This window comes from Melanerpes formicivorus, unplaced genomic scaffold (assembly GCF_026170545.1).
Source record: "Melanerpes formicivorus ecotype bairdi unplaced genomic scaffold, bMelFor1.0.p_v2 SCAF_2, whole genome shotgun sequence".
Classification (NCBI taxonomy): domain Eukaryota; kingdom Metazoa; phylum Chordata; class Aves; order Piciformes; family Picidae; genus Melanerpes; species Melanerpes formicivorus.
In genome coordinates this window covers 21,373,408-21,389,708 of record NW_027142354.1, presented here as the reverse complement: position 1 = coordinate 21,389,708, position 16,301 = coordinate 21,373,408, and the positions used below count along the sequence as shown (strand labels likewise).

The window sequence follows — 16,301 nt, the reverse complement described above, 5'->3', positions numbered from 1 at the left end:
GGCAGTATGCATGCACATGAATGGAGCTTAATAGCACAAGCAATAGTAAGGAACTTGGGAGCAAAGAGCAGAGTGACTTGTTGACAATTTGGGGTATGTTACTCAACCCTTGAATTGGGCCAATAGTCAACCTTGATTAGACCTTTTAGCCTATGACCAAGCATGTGGCTAGAATTATGCCCAAACTTGGAAGGAACATGGGCATAGCAAAGCATCCCGTATGGTGGGCACATGGTCTTGTTCAACCCAACCTGCCTTCCCTGGGGTATTTACCATGGCTGGCTGACACCTGGCCTTTTGTTTACTGGGCTCTGGGCTGAGCACCTACTCTGGAAAGGACAGGGAAGGGGGGGTGTGTGCAAAACATGTTGGGACAAGTTTTGGCAATATCTGGGGCATAATTCTGGGCAAAGGTGCCTTTACAATGCCTTTCCCCCACTTCTTTTGAGAAATGTCATCCCTTTTACCTTGCATTCAGATTCTTCAAAATAAAAAAGACAATTGATTTTTATTTTTCTTTTTGATGCCATTATCTGAGGCACTGGAAATTCTATTTTTCTTTTGGGACAGAGGTAAGCGAAAGTAGCTATAATCTGTCTTTTGTGAGTTAAATTAATAAGTGATGAATGACTGCAGTAAGGAAAAAATTAATCTCTTCTGTTAAAGAAAAGGTGAACATTTGCCTTTCCTCACTGCAAGTCTCACAATGTGAGCTCTGAAAGTTTTCAGACCTTGGGGAAAGTTAGCTATTGCTTTGGTTGTAAAGATTTATGTTTTGCAGAGAACATGTTTCATTGATGTCTTTCCTGAGAACTTCAGTTGACAAGAGTTTGTGTTGAACATTGGGGATTTTAACATTGTAATCTACATAACTCTAGCTATGTAAGTGTGGGAAATAACCAAAGGTTGTGTATCAAAAAGCATTTCTCATGCTTACATTGTGTTGGCAGTAGTTTTGTCTGCTAGAAAATACTGGATTAGGACTTCAGGATCTACATTATGTATACACACATCCAGAAAACATGTCTTAGGGTGGGTCTTAATTTGACTGTAACGGTATTCTGAGTAGGTTTTAGACCTATTGTTTTTCCATTCTGTAAAATTCTGATTCCCCAACTGTATGGCTGATGGATGCAGCATGCAGTGGAGTTAGGAGTAGTAGCTCCCAGATCCATCATAAGCACTCCCTGCATCCTGCTCTCCAACAGAGGATGCAGCCCTTGTTGGGAAGCACAAGGGACCAGTACATTGCCTAAGCAATGTAAGGTTTTTTTCTTTGCTCTCTTCTCTCTTTCCCTCCCTTTCTTTGAGATGAGAAAGTAGGTCACCAGTTTGGTGGGAACTCAGCATGCCCAGGCAGTGCTGTCAGCTTTGTGTGCTCTGTGGCTGCCCACCATTTCCCAGACCATCGGCAGCCCTCTCAACTGTTTTCCCTGGCTGCATAAAGAGAACATTGTGTCTCTTGGAAGCTCTGGCTCATACCCTGCCCTCTATGTGAGAAAAGGAAATGTTCCCTCTGTTCATGACTTAGCAACGGCTGGCCAAAATTATGTCCATGGTAGCAGCAACACAAAAAAAGACACACACACTCTGCTTTTTTAGGCAGATTTTACACCCCACACTCTTCATGGAGTGCTGAACAAAGAACAAGCATTGCAATGTTCTGTTTAGAATAGAATACCGGCCTATTTTTTTTAGGCTGGAAAGAAATGGGGATTATTTACAACTGTGTTTGAGACTCCTATTTATTAACACTATGGCATGGAATATATGGGACTATTTCTTTCTAGGTTTGCATCACATTTTGTTTTTTTATACTGCCCCTCTCTTGCAAGTACATGTGCCAGCATGTTTGCCTTTTTCTCTTTCTGGTACTAAATATAAGTTAATTTTAAGTAAAAGAATATTGAAAACTGTGCATGATCTGTTACAGACTATACACAATTGCAGGATTTTATTTTCATGGTCCCTCACTCTATGCTTTAACAATATAATATTACTAATTTATCAGTATGTACTTTAGTGAATTGAGCATCAAAATGTAGGCTTTTCTTGGCCTTGTAGCTTTGTCTGGCATTGTTTGGATATGTTAAACAATATCAGTGTGCATGTATAATTAATAGTTTTTGGAATAAGCCTTTTCAGGAAGTTTGTGTATGTGTTTAAGACTGAAGAGGAAGAAAGTGGGAACCTGGAAATTTGGGATGTTGTATTGTAAAGCAAATGACACCAACCTCTAATTGAGATTAGAGGAAACTCTAAAGCTGTTAAATCAAATGAAGGCTTCTCCTGACTTTTGTGGTGGGTGATGTTATGTGATCTTCAGTGGATTGTTAAAATTTTGCCAGGGACACTTAATGTCCCACTCCATCTGCATTCTATAGGCCTTTTCTTGGAGAGCAAGAGGTGTCCCTCTTTGCCTAAGAGCAAGACTTGGGAACCCATAAGAAGACAAGTCCTTGAATATATCAAATAGTCTGATGCTGAGCATACTGCACTAACTTGGAACACAAAGTGCCTCCTAGTTTATATTCAATCCAGAGTGTGAACTAATGTTCTGCATGTATGAGTCCCAAACCTGAATTGAAAATTTTCTTTTAAATATATGTGCCAGATTCTTCTGCTTTCATTTGTCTTTTTGCCATTGCCTATTCTTCTTGCTTTTTGTCACTTACAGATGAATGTTGCAGTCATGGGATTGCCATACCACATCCCTTGTGCAAATATATCCAGGTTATTAGCAGATATCACATTGTGATTGTTAGCATTGTGGTGACTACTTCTTCAAGAACTCTTCTTAAGAAATAGAAATATTGTGAGAGATTGCAGTTGCTCTAAAAGACATGCTTTTGGGAATCAAATCAAATAGGACAATATAGCTTTAAATTGAAATTAAAATTTCTGGTGGGCTTCTTTGGAGAATGTAGTAATAATCTGCTGTAGCTGATTGTCCAGTCTGGTTTTGCCTTGTACAAAAAGGCATGGGTTTGTTTATCAAATGATTCAAATATTTCTAAGAGCATCTTACCTGAGGTAGAGAAATTCTGTTGTGTCCTGAATAGGTTATTACCAGCCAGTCCAGTGTAGAGGTTTCTGCCTCCACAAGCTCCTATGACATTTTGTTCATTCTTTCTGCAAAACAGAATGAACCTCTTTGGAATAGATGTTGCCAGCCCTTCTTGAATCAGGTTCAATATGGGTTTTACCACTGCTGCAAATTGATTTGGAACAAAATTTTATTTCTAATTTCTTCCAAAATTTTCATGTCATTTATCTCTACTCACTGGAAGCACAGTCATAAATACTAGCTTTGACAGATGTAAGGAGGCAATCTCCCAGATACACATGGCACTAGGAATGGTCTCCAAAGACCTTCAAGCATCAGCTATGGATTAAGTAACAGTATTTTTATTTGTTCTGCTTAAAACTGGTATCACCTTTTGGAATGGATTTAAACTACAGCCACAATAGCAGTAGTAATAGCATAGGTGGCATATGCATCCAAAAGGATCTCAAAGGTCTCTTCCAGCCTTGATAGTTCTATGAAATAAGCTTCTGAAGCTTGGTAGAGGGCTGAACATGATTGTTTATTGTATCTGTGTTAAGAATATTTTGCTTTTACTAATGAAGCCTTTTCTGACTTTTTTGGTACTTTTCTATTTCAAGTAAAATTATTGCTATCTTCATTGTAATATTCACAAAAGAATCTTAATGGATTATGGTAGGCATAGAAGTGCATCAAGGAAAAATAAACAATGGTTCTCAGTGTTTAGTTTGATAATTGGCTCTGTCAATAGCAGATGGACATTTTTCCCTATCCACATGTCCTTGTGTGTCTGGAGCTCCTTCATCTTGCGGCAAATCTAGTATGAGCCAAATACAGAAGAATGTCCCACTCTTACAATATGAATCTCTTCTGAAGAAGTCTCTGACAGAAGATTAGGTTATTTCTTTCAACTGCCAGATAGCACCTGCTTATGTAGGGAAAGAACACAAGCTTTTTCCTGTGTATTTTCAATGTCTGTGGAAGAGGTTGGGCTACATTGTGCATGAGATGCTCCAAAAAATGCATATATTTTAATTTTTATTTTTTAGTATGAGTAAGAAGACTGAAAAGGACTTTGAGGTGACTGTAATATTCAAATATGCATTAGTCACTGTTCAAAAAGGAGGTTTGTGCTTATTGCAGAAACTTCTAATTCAATTTACATAAAACTTATTTTCTTGAAAATACTCAATTTTAAAAGTATTAGGCAAAGTACACTGAAGTGAAAGGAGTGGGGCTCAACCTTGATAGTTTTTGCAGATACCAATTTTCCTAAAGGTAGGGAGCTCACTTTATCAGGGAGGCTGTAATAATAATACGAAGGCAAAAACAGTCCCTGCAAAGAATGTGAAAAAACATCTCTGATGTTCTAGCATGTACTCAGGATTCTGAAGGTTGTAACTACCTGAAGACCATCTTTGTGTGTCTGCCTTTCCTGTATGAGCCTTTTAATCTGAGCAACACCTGCCTTCTCTTGTGAAAAGCTGGTGGTATTTCTCTGAATCCTGCCTTCTGTGTATCGGGGTGGAAATTCTTTGTTTTCCTGAAAGAAACTGGGTCATTGAAGAATTCTGGGCACAGCAACCTGTGTTTGCTTCCAGGGGTCTGAACTGGCTGTCATATGAAGGACCTAGTCTGTAATCTGTGACACAAATGGATGTAGGTGTAGTAACAAAACTTGCAGATGTGCCACACCATATTTATTCACTGATTTATTTATCCTCAGGAGCATGCCCATCCTAAACACCATGTAATAATGAAAAATGCAGCAGTAAATGAAATAAACCTTTGAACACCATTTAAAAAAAACAAGATATTTTCTTATCTTCTGGAAAATCAAATCTTTTGACAACTTCTAGCCTACATTGCCTCTGAGTTCAAAGAGCAGAATACCTGAGATAGCCAGTATCATAGAATTGTTAGGGTTGGAAAGGACCTGAAGGATCATCTAGTTCCAGCCCCTTTGGCATGGACAGGGCCACCTCACACTAGATCAGGTTGCTCAGAGTCACATCCAGCCTGGCCTTAAAAGCCTCCAGCAATGGGGCTTCTACCACCTCCCTGGGCAACACATTCCAGTGTCTCACCACCCTCATGGGGAAGAATTTCTTCCTAACACCCAATCTGAATCTACCCATTTCTTATTTTTTCCATTCCCCCTAGTCCTATCATTACCTGACACCCTAAAAAGTCCCTCAGCAGCTTTCTTGTATGACCCCTTCAGATACTTAAAGGCCACAATAAGGTCTCCTCAGAGCCTTCTCTTCTCCAGACTGAATAGCCCCAAATCTGTCTGCCTTCATAGGAAAGCCGCTTCAGCCTTCTGATCATCCTCGTGGCCCTTTTCTGGACATGTTACAGCACCTCCAGATTGTTCTTGTAACATGGGCTCCAGAACTGGATGTGATACTCCAGGTGGGGTCTCACTAGAGCGGAGTACAGGGGGATAATCATCTCCCTTGACCTGCTGGCTATGATTCTCTTGATGCAGCCCAGGATGTGATTGGTTTTCTGGTCTGCAAATGCACACTGGTGGTTCATGTTGAGCTTCTCATCCACCAGCACCCCCAAGTCCAGCTTGGAGACTTGTCATATGGGACGGTGTCAAAGGCTTTGGTCAGGTCCAGGTAAATGACATCAGTTGCTCGACCTTTATCTATTAACATTGTGACCTTGTCATAGAAGGCTACCAGGTTTGTCAGGCAGGATTTACCCTTGGTGAAGCCATCCTGCTTGTTCCCAGTCACCTCTGTTATTCTTCTGCCTCAGCAGTGCCTCCCAGGAGGATGGAAGGAACCTTAAAGATCATGCAGTTCCAACCTCTCTGCCATGGGCAGGGACAATTTCCACTAGACCCAGTTGCTCAGGGCCCCATGCCCTAGGGCACCAGGCACACTTCCAGGAATGCATCTGAAACTTCCCTGGGCAGCCTCAAGTTCACTCCAAGCTTAGAGCTTGTATCCAGAAGATTTTGACTTCCTAGCTCAAAGAACAAGGTCCCCAGTTACAGAGAGATAGAGCAAAGGTTCAGGATAAGGCTGAGGCATGTACCGCTGGTTCCACAGCATGACACTTGAACTAATCTTTTGCAGCATCCCATGCAATAGAACTAATTAAGTACTATTAGGTTTTAATATAATCTAAATGTATGTACAAAATATGGAGGCAGAATACTATTTAATTAGACTAAAAGGGTAAATTTGGAGTATGTAAAATTAAGTAGCACTACTGCAAACTTACACTGATAAATGGCGTCTGTGTTCTGGGGCATTGTAAACATGACCCATTGACAGTCACACTTTGGGTCCATCCATCAAGGCTGTTCTTTATCCACTAAATGGTCCATCCATCAAACTCATACTGCACCAGCTTGGAGACCAGGATGTCGTGTGGGACAGTGCCAAAGGCTTTGCTCAGGTCCAGGTAAATGGTATCAGTTACTTGGCTTTCAGCTATTAATGTTGTGACCTTGTCATAAAAGGCCATCAGGTCTGTCAGGCAGGATTTGCCTTTGGTGAAGCTGTGATGATTGTACCCAACCACCTCTTCATTATTCTTCTGCCTCAGCAGTGTTCCAGGAGGATCAGCTCTGTGATCTTACTGGGCACAGAGGTGAGACTGACTGGCCTATACTTCCCTGGGTCATCCTTCTTTCCCTTCTTGAAAATGGGGGTTGTTTCCCCTTTTCCAGTCAGTGAGAACCTCCCCAGACTTCAATGACTTTTGGAATATAGTAGAGTGGTTTAGCAACCTCATCTGCCAGTTCTCTCATCACCTGTGGGTGTATCCCCTCGGGTCCCATGGACTTGAACACTTTTATGTTCTTCAGATGGTCATGAACTTGATCTTCACTCACCATGGGCAGTTCCTTCTTCCAGTCCCTGCCATTATCTTCCATTATTCTGGGAGTGCAGCTGGAGTCCTTGTCAGTGAAGACTGAAGTAAAGAAGTCATTGAGAACCTCGGCCTGCTCCATGTCACTTGTCACCAGCTCACCTGCTTCCTTTCTGAGAGGGCCCACACCTTCCCTAGTCTTCTATAGGTATATTAATGGTAAAGAGAAGTGTCCCATGATACTTTGGCCAGCAGATTCCTGAAGTGATCAAAGTCTGCATGCCTGAAGTCCAGAGGTGTAAGCTTGGGATACATCCTTCTAGTTGCCCTGAGGATCTTAAATTCTATTGCTTCATGGTCACTGCAGCCAGGGTTATCCCTGGACCTCACACTGGTCACCATCCCTTCCCTATTGGTGAGAAAAACGTCCAGCATAGCACCTCTTCCCATTGGTTCCTCCACCTTTGGGAGGAGGAAGTTTTCATCTATGCATTCCTGGAATGCTGGTACCTAGCTCTGTTATTCCTGCAGCAGATGTCAGGGTGGTTGAAATCCCCCACAAAGACCAGGGCTTGTGAACATGAAATCACTTCTATTTGCCTGTGGAGTGCCTCATCTGCTTGGTTCTGCTGGTCAGGTGGCCTGTAGCAGACCCCTACAGTTACATCACCTATCCCTGTCTTCCCTTTAATCTTCACCCCTATCCTCTCAACCAGCTCATCATCCTTGGCCAGTTAGAGCTCCACTGATTCCAGCTGGTCACTGGTATAGAGAGCAATAACTCTTCCCCTTCTACCCTGCCTGTCCTTCCTAAAAGACTTGCACCCATCTGTCCCTACATTCCAGTCATGGGAATCATCCCACCAAGTTTCAGTAACAGCCACTATGCCATACCATTCCAGCAGCACAGTGGCCCTTAATCCATCCTAGAGTCTGTCAGGTGAAATAGCCATAATGATTCTCCTGTTTCAGATTTGTGGCAGTTGTTTTCAACAATGTAATTAAATTACCATGTTACTAGCAAAAAACTACTTACTAGCATGCATGTCAAGCATAGAAGCAATTTGTACTTTGGACAGGGTTGGCTTTTTGTGGGGGGTTTGGTTTTTTCTGGGAAACACTGCTGGTGGTTAAACTGGTTAAATGACCGTCTATCTTGGCATGCATGTTGTCACCTTCACCAGGGATGCCAAGAAAGATAACGCTGAAGGAGAATACACCATATATTCAGGATTGTCTGCTGAAGCTTTAAATTCAGGGAAAGGAAGCCAATTTACCTTCAGCATTAGCCTACATTCACTTCTGTTTTTGTTTTTTTTTTCTAGAAGATCTACAGTATTCTGTCTTCAGGTGCATCTGTCATTCCAGTAATTGATAAGCTGTTTAGTTTATCTTCATAGTGATGTAACTTTAAATGTCTTCAGTAATTTTTCTGTTTGTTGCTTGATGAAACCAAGGCTCTGTTTATTGCCAAGCATATCAAAATGCCATCACGTGTACCTCTGAGTTGAGTTAAACCTGCTGTTAAGCAATTGGTTTCCTTGTGACTTGCTGGCTGTGTCCAGGGCCTTTCAGTTATTTTGCTGAATTTTTATTTTATAAATTAACAGTACCCACATTTACAAATCAGACTAACACCCAGTGCTTAATGCTTTCAATTTCAGTATTGGATTCAGTATTTGTTTGAAAGAATGTATTACCAATTTGTTGGATTGCTGCTATTCCCTCCCTGAAATCGGGCCAATATTTCAAAACTGAGCTGGCCAGTGTCTTTGGCACTCTGTTGTTCTGGCACCTGGTGTCTATGGTGTGAAGTGCTTGATACCTTGGCTGCATTTTTAATATCTATCAAATATCTGGACTGGTGATATCAAAACAACAAATAATGCTTTATGGCAGTTATTCCAAGAAGAGAAAGAGTAGCATTTCATGAAATCATCTAATTATAAATATTGTTAAACCAGCTGTGGTTCCTGCTGCTGAAATCAGGTATACAATCTAGTTACAGCACAAAGCTTCACATCATTCACGAGAAATCATGTAAGTTTAAATATAAAACCCCATAAAGTGTCTAATTGTGTTTGTGATTGATACACTATGAAATTAAAGTGAGCAAATGTGGAACTGCTTATCAGAGCAGTACTTATTTCCGCTTTGACTTGGTTCTTAGGTAACTTTGTGGGGGGGAAAAGGGCAAAAGAAAAAAGAAATTGCTCTGGGAGGTGAAGGTTGCTATTTTTTAAGAAGTAACATTTCAGCTTTGGCATTCAGAGGTTCAGCTGTGTGGGAAGCAGAATTCTATAAATTTAATATCAGGAAAAAGAGAAAATATCAAGGACTATTGCAGGCTGTGTTCAGCTAGCATGGCTCTGAAGTCCTTAGGTTAGTTCATATGAGCACGTATTCTGTTGTACTGTATACAGGAATAAAAGACTACTTGTGGTTTAACTCCAGCCAGCAACTAAGTACTATGTAGCAGCTCTCTCACTCACTCCTTCCTGCAGAACAGAGGAAAAGAATTGGAAGGGTAAAATGAGAATGTTCTGGAGTTGACACAACAACCCGTTAATAGAAATAAGTTAAAATAACAATACTAATAATACTAAATCACAATTAAAAGGGCAATAACACAAATGAAAGACAAATGATGCAAATGCACAGCCAGTCCCTAAGCAGTGGCCTCCCCATCAACCTTCCTCCACCTCTTATTGCACAGCATGGCATTATATGGGATGGAATATCCGTTTGGTCAGTTGGGGTAAGCTGCTCCAGCTGTTTCTTCTCCCAGATATTTGTGCATCCCTAGCCTTCTCATTGGTGGGGTGGTGTGAGGAGCAGGAAAGGCTTTGACATGGTATAAGCACTACTCAGCAATACTGAAAACATCCCTGTGTTACCCACACTGTTTTCACTACAAATCCAAACCATAGTCCAATAGCAGCTACTGTGAGGAGCAGTAACTGTATCACAGCCAAAAATAGCACATTGTTGTAAGTTATGCTTATGTTCTTGCTGAAATTCTCAAACAGCATCACACAGCTGTCATTCTGGTTTTTAGTCTTTTGAAAAAGTTTTTCTAGAATAAATAGTTAAAATATTAATTGGCATAAACATTTTCATGTACTTCCCAGTGATCTGTTGACATTCTGTGAGGTGAAAGTCATGCCTGCAGCAGGGATACAGAGTTACTTTTTTGTCCTATAAAGTTCAAATCCTTGCAATTTTTTCCCAGAAATTGTTAACATATTTATGTATGTGGACTTGCATATTTGAACATGTTTCTTGAGAGTTCACTTATTTGTTCACTGATGTACTCACTCCATTGTAGAAAGCACTAGATTGGCCAGGCAATAATAAAACAGTAGATACCATTTTGTTTATTAAAGTAGAATAAGATTAGCATTAGAATTAGAGTCTGGAAATACCTGTTTTGTCAAAAAGGAAAGGATTAGATGAACTGATGGAGCAGTACAGCAATGCTGTATTTTTTATTTATTAGATCATTGTATCACTCTGTTAGTAAACAAGAGTGTGCAATAAATAAAAGCTGGAAGCACTTTGCTCTTCATGGGTTCTTCAGTTTATTGGTATGCTCATCAGCCTACCTGTATCTAGAATACATGCAATTGTTATGATTTTATTATGCTACATAAGCTCAGTTGTTCAGGCAAGTTGAATAAAAAAATGGACTCAGCTACACTGACATAATGACTTTACAGCACATACATTTAAATATTTTGTTCCTAATTGTGTCTCTCCTCAGAGCCCTCAGATAGAATCCTGCCAAAATACCACATTTGGTGCAATTCATGTCTGCCTTGTGGCAGAGCACAAATTGCTGTTTATTTTCACAGCCACAGTTCTTGTAGTTGAAGTAACAGAAGAATTACCTACTTTTTTTGCCTTGAATTTCATGTGTTCCTTTATCCCAGACAAGCACTTGAATAGTTAGTATGCAGAAGCTCAAAGTGGCAAGATAGTAGATGTGATCAAACCATGAGAGACAAATAAGCCACAGCTGTAGGCTTACTTCTACCTATTAACAGGTAATAGGAAATAGTATCTTTTTCCAGGTGTATTTTCTATTTTATGTACTTGTATGGCTTCCACTTCTGTTCTTAAAATACACTTTTATAGAAGCGAAATATTCCTATGCCTGCTTCACGGGGGTGGGGGGGTGGGAGGTGAGGCGCTGAAACATGAAGTCTGTGGCTTGCTCAAGTTCACATAGGAAGCTGATGGCTGAGTAGATGTCCCAAGGAGTATTTCTGCAATTCCAAAATCTGAAATTACCATCTTATGGCCTCTGAATTATTCATTTCCCTCTGGAAATAATCACCACAGAGAACTTATGCATTTCCAAGGATGCCACCAGGTAGAATACAAGCATGTCATACCACTGCTGTTATGAGGCTTATATAAAGCTTTCTTCAAAACCACCTGACCCTATTTCATGTGTTACATTTACATGTATATATTATGTACTAGCATTTGTTATTTCCAGGTACTGTGTATGAAGTATACAGACAAAAAAGGAATAATGAATATCTTTATCTCATCAAGGAAACAAAAAAGCATTGCCAGACAGGTAAAAAAAGGTGTCGTGAGTGGGAAACTACAATGTTTAAAGACCAGCATCCCAAAAGAGTGGGATTCCAAGGGAAATTCTTCATGTCTAACACTAAAATTGCAAACTTGTTCCTGAAATGTATTGGTAGTCATAGAAGAAAATGTTCTTGTGTTACTGAATGAACAATTTTAACACATGAATTAGTAGTGTATATTTCTCTTAAATGATTACAGATTTAAGTTGAATGATACAGCTAATTATGCTTCATTTTCTAATTTACAGTGCATTGTATTTGATTTTAGGATTTTCTATCTCTTCCCTTTAGGAAGGGATAGAAAAAATATTTAGTGCGTATAATGCATTTGGTGTCCTCTATTTTGTGGTCTCCTAATGCAAGTTCAAATGAGAACTTGTTATATGAATAATTATGCATGTGCACGTGGTATGCTGTCTGTGTTACAAACAAAGTGTTGCACATCAGCACAACACAGAGCAGGGCAAGAATGAAGAGAGTGAATTCATGACTATGCAACAAATATAAAAATTTCAGGATTTAAAATTAATGTCATAGCTAAGATTGGGGCCAGGAGAAAATGCATGGGCTTGCATATGTGAAATTCAAACACTGACTAGAGGACAAAAACTCTCCAGAAAGGTATAGATAGCCAAGGTATATGAGAGATATTTCTTGGTTTTACAGAATCACAGAATAGCTCTAGTTGGAAGAGACCTCCAAGATTATCTAGTCCAACCCTCAACCCTGCACTGCAACATCACCACTCAACCATCTCCCTAAGCACCATGTCCATATGCTATTTAAAAGACCCTGGGGATGGTGACTCCACCACTGCCCTGGGCAGACCATTCCAATGTTTGATAAACCTTTCAGTGAAGAAGTACTTCCTAATATCCAGCCTAAACCTCCCCTGGCACAGCTTGTAACCATTTCTTCTAGTCCTGTTGCTTGTCTTCAAGGAGAAGAGGCTGGCCGCCTCCTAGCTCCAATCTTCATTTAGTTAGTTGTAGTGAGCGATGAGGTCTCCTCTCTGACTCCTTTTCTCCAGACTGAACAACATCAGCTCCCTCAAATGCTCCTCATAGGCCATGTGCTCTAGGCCTACGAGCCTCGTTACCTTTCTCTGGACGTGCTCCAGCATTTCCATGCCTTTCTTATAGTGAGTGAGCCAGAACCGAACACAATGCTCAAGGTGTGGCCTATGCAGTGCTGAGTACAGGGGGATGAACTGTTCTGTTTGCCACTGTGTTTCTAATAAAAGCCAGGAAAGCCATTGGCTTTCTTGACCCCTTGGGCACACTACTGACTCATATTCAGTCAACTATCAGCCAATACCCCCCCGGTCCTGCTCCAAGTTGCAACTTTCCAACCACACATTCCCAAATCTGTAATTTGCCACTGGGATGTTGTGACCCAGATGGAGGACCTGGCTCTTGAACTTCACATGATTAGCCTTAGTCCATGTGACCAGTTTAGGCTGTGCCTTTAAGAAAGGGACAGTTGGTGGAACACTCTGGCTGAATGTTTTGAAAACATTCAGATATTCTAAACAAATATCATTGGTAGATAGGTAGAATGCAGCTTTAAGTTTTAGTTCAGTTCCAGTCTGTTCTGTCTTTCCAGCCTGTCTGCTTCTGAGCAACAGCTGTGAGTCAGAGTTAACCTTGATAACAAATAAGAAAAATAGTAATTCTTGGATGCGCTTTGAGCTAACAGAATTTTCCTCCTTAATAATTACCTTTTCTCTCTCTCTAGCCCTTTTGGGGAAAAAAGGGAGATAGGGTGAGAGAGGGGGTACGGGGGGCAACCCTCCTCTGGCTGGAGGAGGGAGTTTTGTTCTGTATTACTTTCTTTGCTGTGTATTTCTGTATATATTGTAAATACTGTATATTGTGTATATATCCATTTGCATTTCATTCTGCTTGTAAATACAGCTCATATCCATTTTGCTTCTCCGACTGAGTTAGCTGTGGTTTCTTTGTGGGGGAGGGAGAACTGAACTTTCTCTCACCACCATAGTCCATTAATCTAATCTGTCCAGATCCCACTGTAGCCCTTCCCTACCACCTAGCAGATCAACACACCCACCCAGCTTGGTGTCATTGCAAACATACTGCAGATCTGTGCTCAATCCCCTAATCCAGATCATTAATGAAAATATTAAAGAGAACAGGCCCCAGTACTGAATCCTGGGGAACACCTTGCTACAAAGGAGATTCAGGCATGTTATTATGAGCAGTGAATTTATTGTTAACGACATCATTATTGTTCAAAGCATGACATTTGGAAATACTATTTTAATGTCATTGTTACAAAGAATATGTGAACATAATTTCTTTGTAGAACATTCATTAGCTACTCATATATTCACATATTAAATGAGATTATAAGTTTAGGAAAGTGTATACTGCTGCACTGACCTGTAGAGCAAAGAATTTCAAGAACTCCTAAGGGATCACTCATTCCCATTACCACTGTAGAATGGAACTAGAAGTTCTGGATTTGCCTCAGTGTGCTTTATCTACCAGTAATTTTAACAGCAATCTATTCAAAACCTACAGTCATTACATGTCTGAAGACCATAGTGACTTACTGAAGTCTTGGTGCCTTCAGCTGTGTAGTTGACAGTAAAGCTTGCTGGTTGTTGCTAGCCATTTCATCAGACTTTATCTGTGTGGCTTAATTCAGTGGAAGTTAGCAGCAGGGATAACTGTGGTTAAAAACTGAAGAATTTCAGATCTATTCTCTGTTCTGTGAATTGCAGTGCATCACTTGAGCTATGATCAGTGCCCTCTAAGTGCTCTTAGCCCAGAGCAGTGAAGGAACTTAGCTTAACCTCTGCGTGCGTGCAGTACTACTCTGCTGAGACAGCTCTCACAGCTGATGGTAGCATGTCTAGATGTACTGTGTGATAAATATGAAGCCTCACACAATAAAGGGCATTTATAGTGCCAAATAGTAAATAAATATGGACATACAAGAGGATGTGAAAGTTTTTGCACAATCTTCCATTTCATAGTAGTCCATGAACTTAGGGACATTATAATGCATGTTGTTCTGGTTGCCACTTCAGGAAATCTGACACTAAACAGAAGGAGGTGTAACATATTGTGAGGGTGATAGTGGGACAGAAACCAAAGCAGTTTGGTCTTTTTAACCTGAAAATAATTAAAGTCTGAGAAGGGATGTAACTGCTGGCTAGAACTATTGCAGAGAAAGTCTGACTGGGGGGATGTGAAGGTTTGAGACAGCCTTGGCTGCCGTGACCATGAGATGGTGAAGTTCGGGATCGTGTGAAGAAGTAGCAGGGTGGTAAGTAGGATTGCAACCCTGGACTTTGGGAGAGCCAACTTTGACCTCTTCAGAGATCTATTTGGAAGAATCCCATGAATTAAGGCTCTGGAAGATTGCAGGGCTGAACACAGCTGGGTAAGATTCAGATAACCATCTCCTCCTCCAAGCTCAAGATCTGTGCATCTGTGAGTAAGCAGTGGAGACCAGATCTCAGCATGGATGAGCAAGGAGCTTCAGTAAAAGCTCAAATGGAAGAAGGAAGTCCACAATATGTGGAAAAGAGGACTGGCCCCTTGGGAGGAATATAGGAACATTGACAGAGTATGCAGAGATGCTACAAGGAAATCTAAGGCCCTCCTGAAATTACAGCTGGCAAAGGATGTAAAAAAAGAATAACAAGAAAGGCGTTACCAGGAAAATAAACACCAGGAAAAATGTGGACCCACTGCTGAATGAGGTCAGCAGTCCACTCATCCCTGGAAAAGTGATAGAACAGCTCAGCCTGGAGATCGTCTCTAAGCACATGGAGGAAAAGATTATTTGGAATAGTCACCATGGTTTCAAGAAGGAGAGATCATGCTCAACCAATCTAATAGCCTTCTATCATGGTGTGACTAGTTGGATGGATGGGAGGAGAGCGGTGGATATTGCCTCTCTTGACTTTGGCAAGGCTTTTGACACCACCTCCCTTTCCATTGTTATAGGTAAGCTTAGGAAGCGTGGGTTAGATGAGTGGACAGTGAGGTGGATTGAGAACTGGCTGAATGACAGAGCACAGAAGATTATGATCAATAGTGCAGTGTCTAGCTGGAGGCCTGTGGCTAGTGGTGTTCCCCAGGGGTCAGTACTGGGGCCAGTCTTTTTCACTATCTTCATCAACAACCTGGATGAAGGGACAGAGTGTACTCTCAACAAGTTTGCTGATGTTACAAAAGAGGGAAGAGTGGCTGCCACACCAGAAGGCTGTGCTACAATTCAGTGAGACTGGGCCAGGTGGAGAGTTGGGCAGAGGTGAATGCCAGGAAACTCAACAAGGGTGAGGGTGGAGTCCTGCACCTGAGGAGGAGTAACCCCACATGTCAGTACACTTTAGGTGTTGAGAGGCTGGAGAGCAGCTCTGTGGAGAAAGACCTGGGAGTGCTGGTGGACAAGTTCACCAGCAGCTAGCAATGTGCCCTTGTGGCCAAAAACACCATTGGTATTCTGGGTGTGTTAAGATGAATGTGTCCAGCAGGTTGAGAGAGGCTCTCCTCCTTCTTTGCTCTGCCCTGTTGAGGCCACACCTGCATTGTGTCCAGTTCTGGACTCCCTAGTTCAAGAACAACTGGAGAGAGTCTAACAGAGGGCTACAATGCTGATTATGGGACTGAAGCATCTCTCCTATGAGGCGACGCTGAGAGACCTGGGTCCATTTAGCCTAGAGAAAAGACTGAGAGTGGAGACTGTTCCAGAGGGTTTTTATCAATGCAGATAAATATCTGAAGGGTGAAGGTCGCAAGGATATGGCTGGGCTCTCCTCAGTGGTGGCCAGTGATAGGACA

The 16,301-nt window shown here is 41.2% G+C and overlaps 1 protein-coding gene across 1 annotated transcript in view; it reads left to right on the top strand.

Annotated features, from left to right (window-relative positions):
• PRKN (parkin RBR E3 ubiquitin protein ligase) overlaps positions 1-16,301 on the top strand; it is a 797,047-nt gene that overhangs the window by 525,329 nt on the left and 255,417 nt on the right. The gene's annotated exons all lie outside the window — the stretch shown is intronic.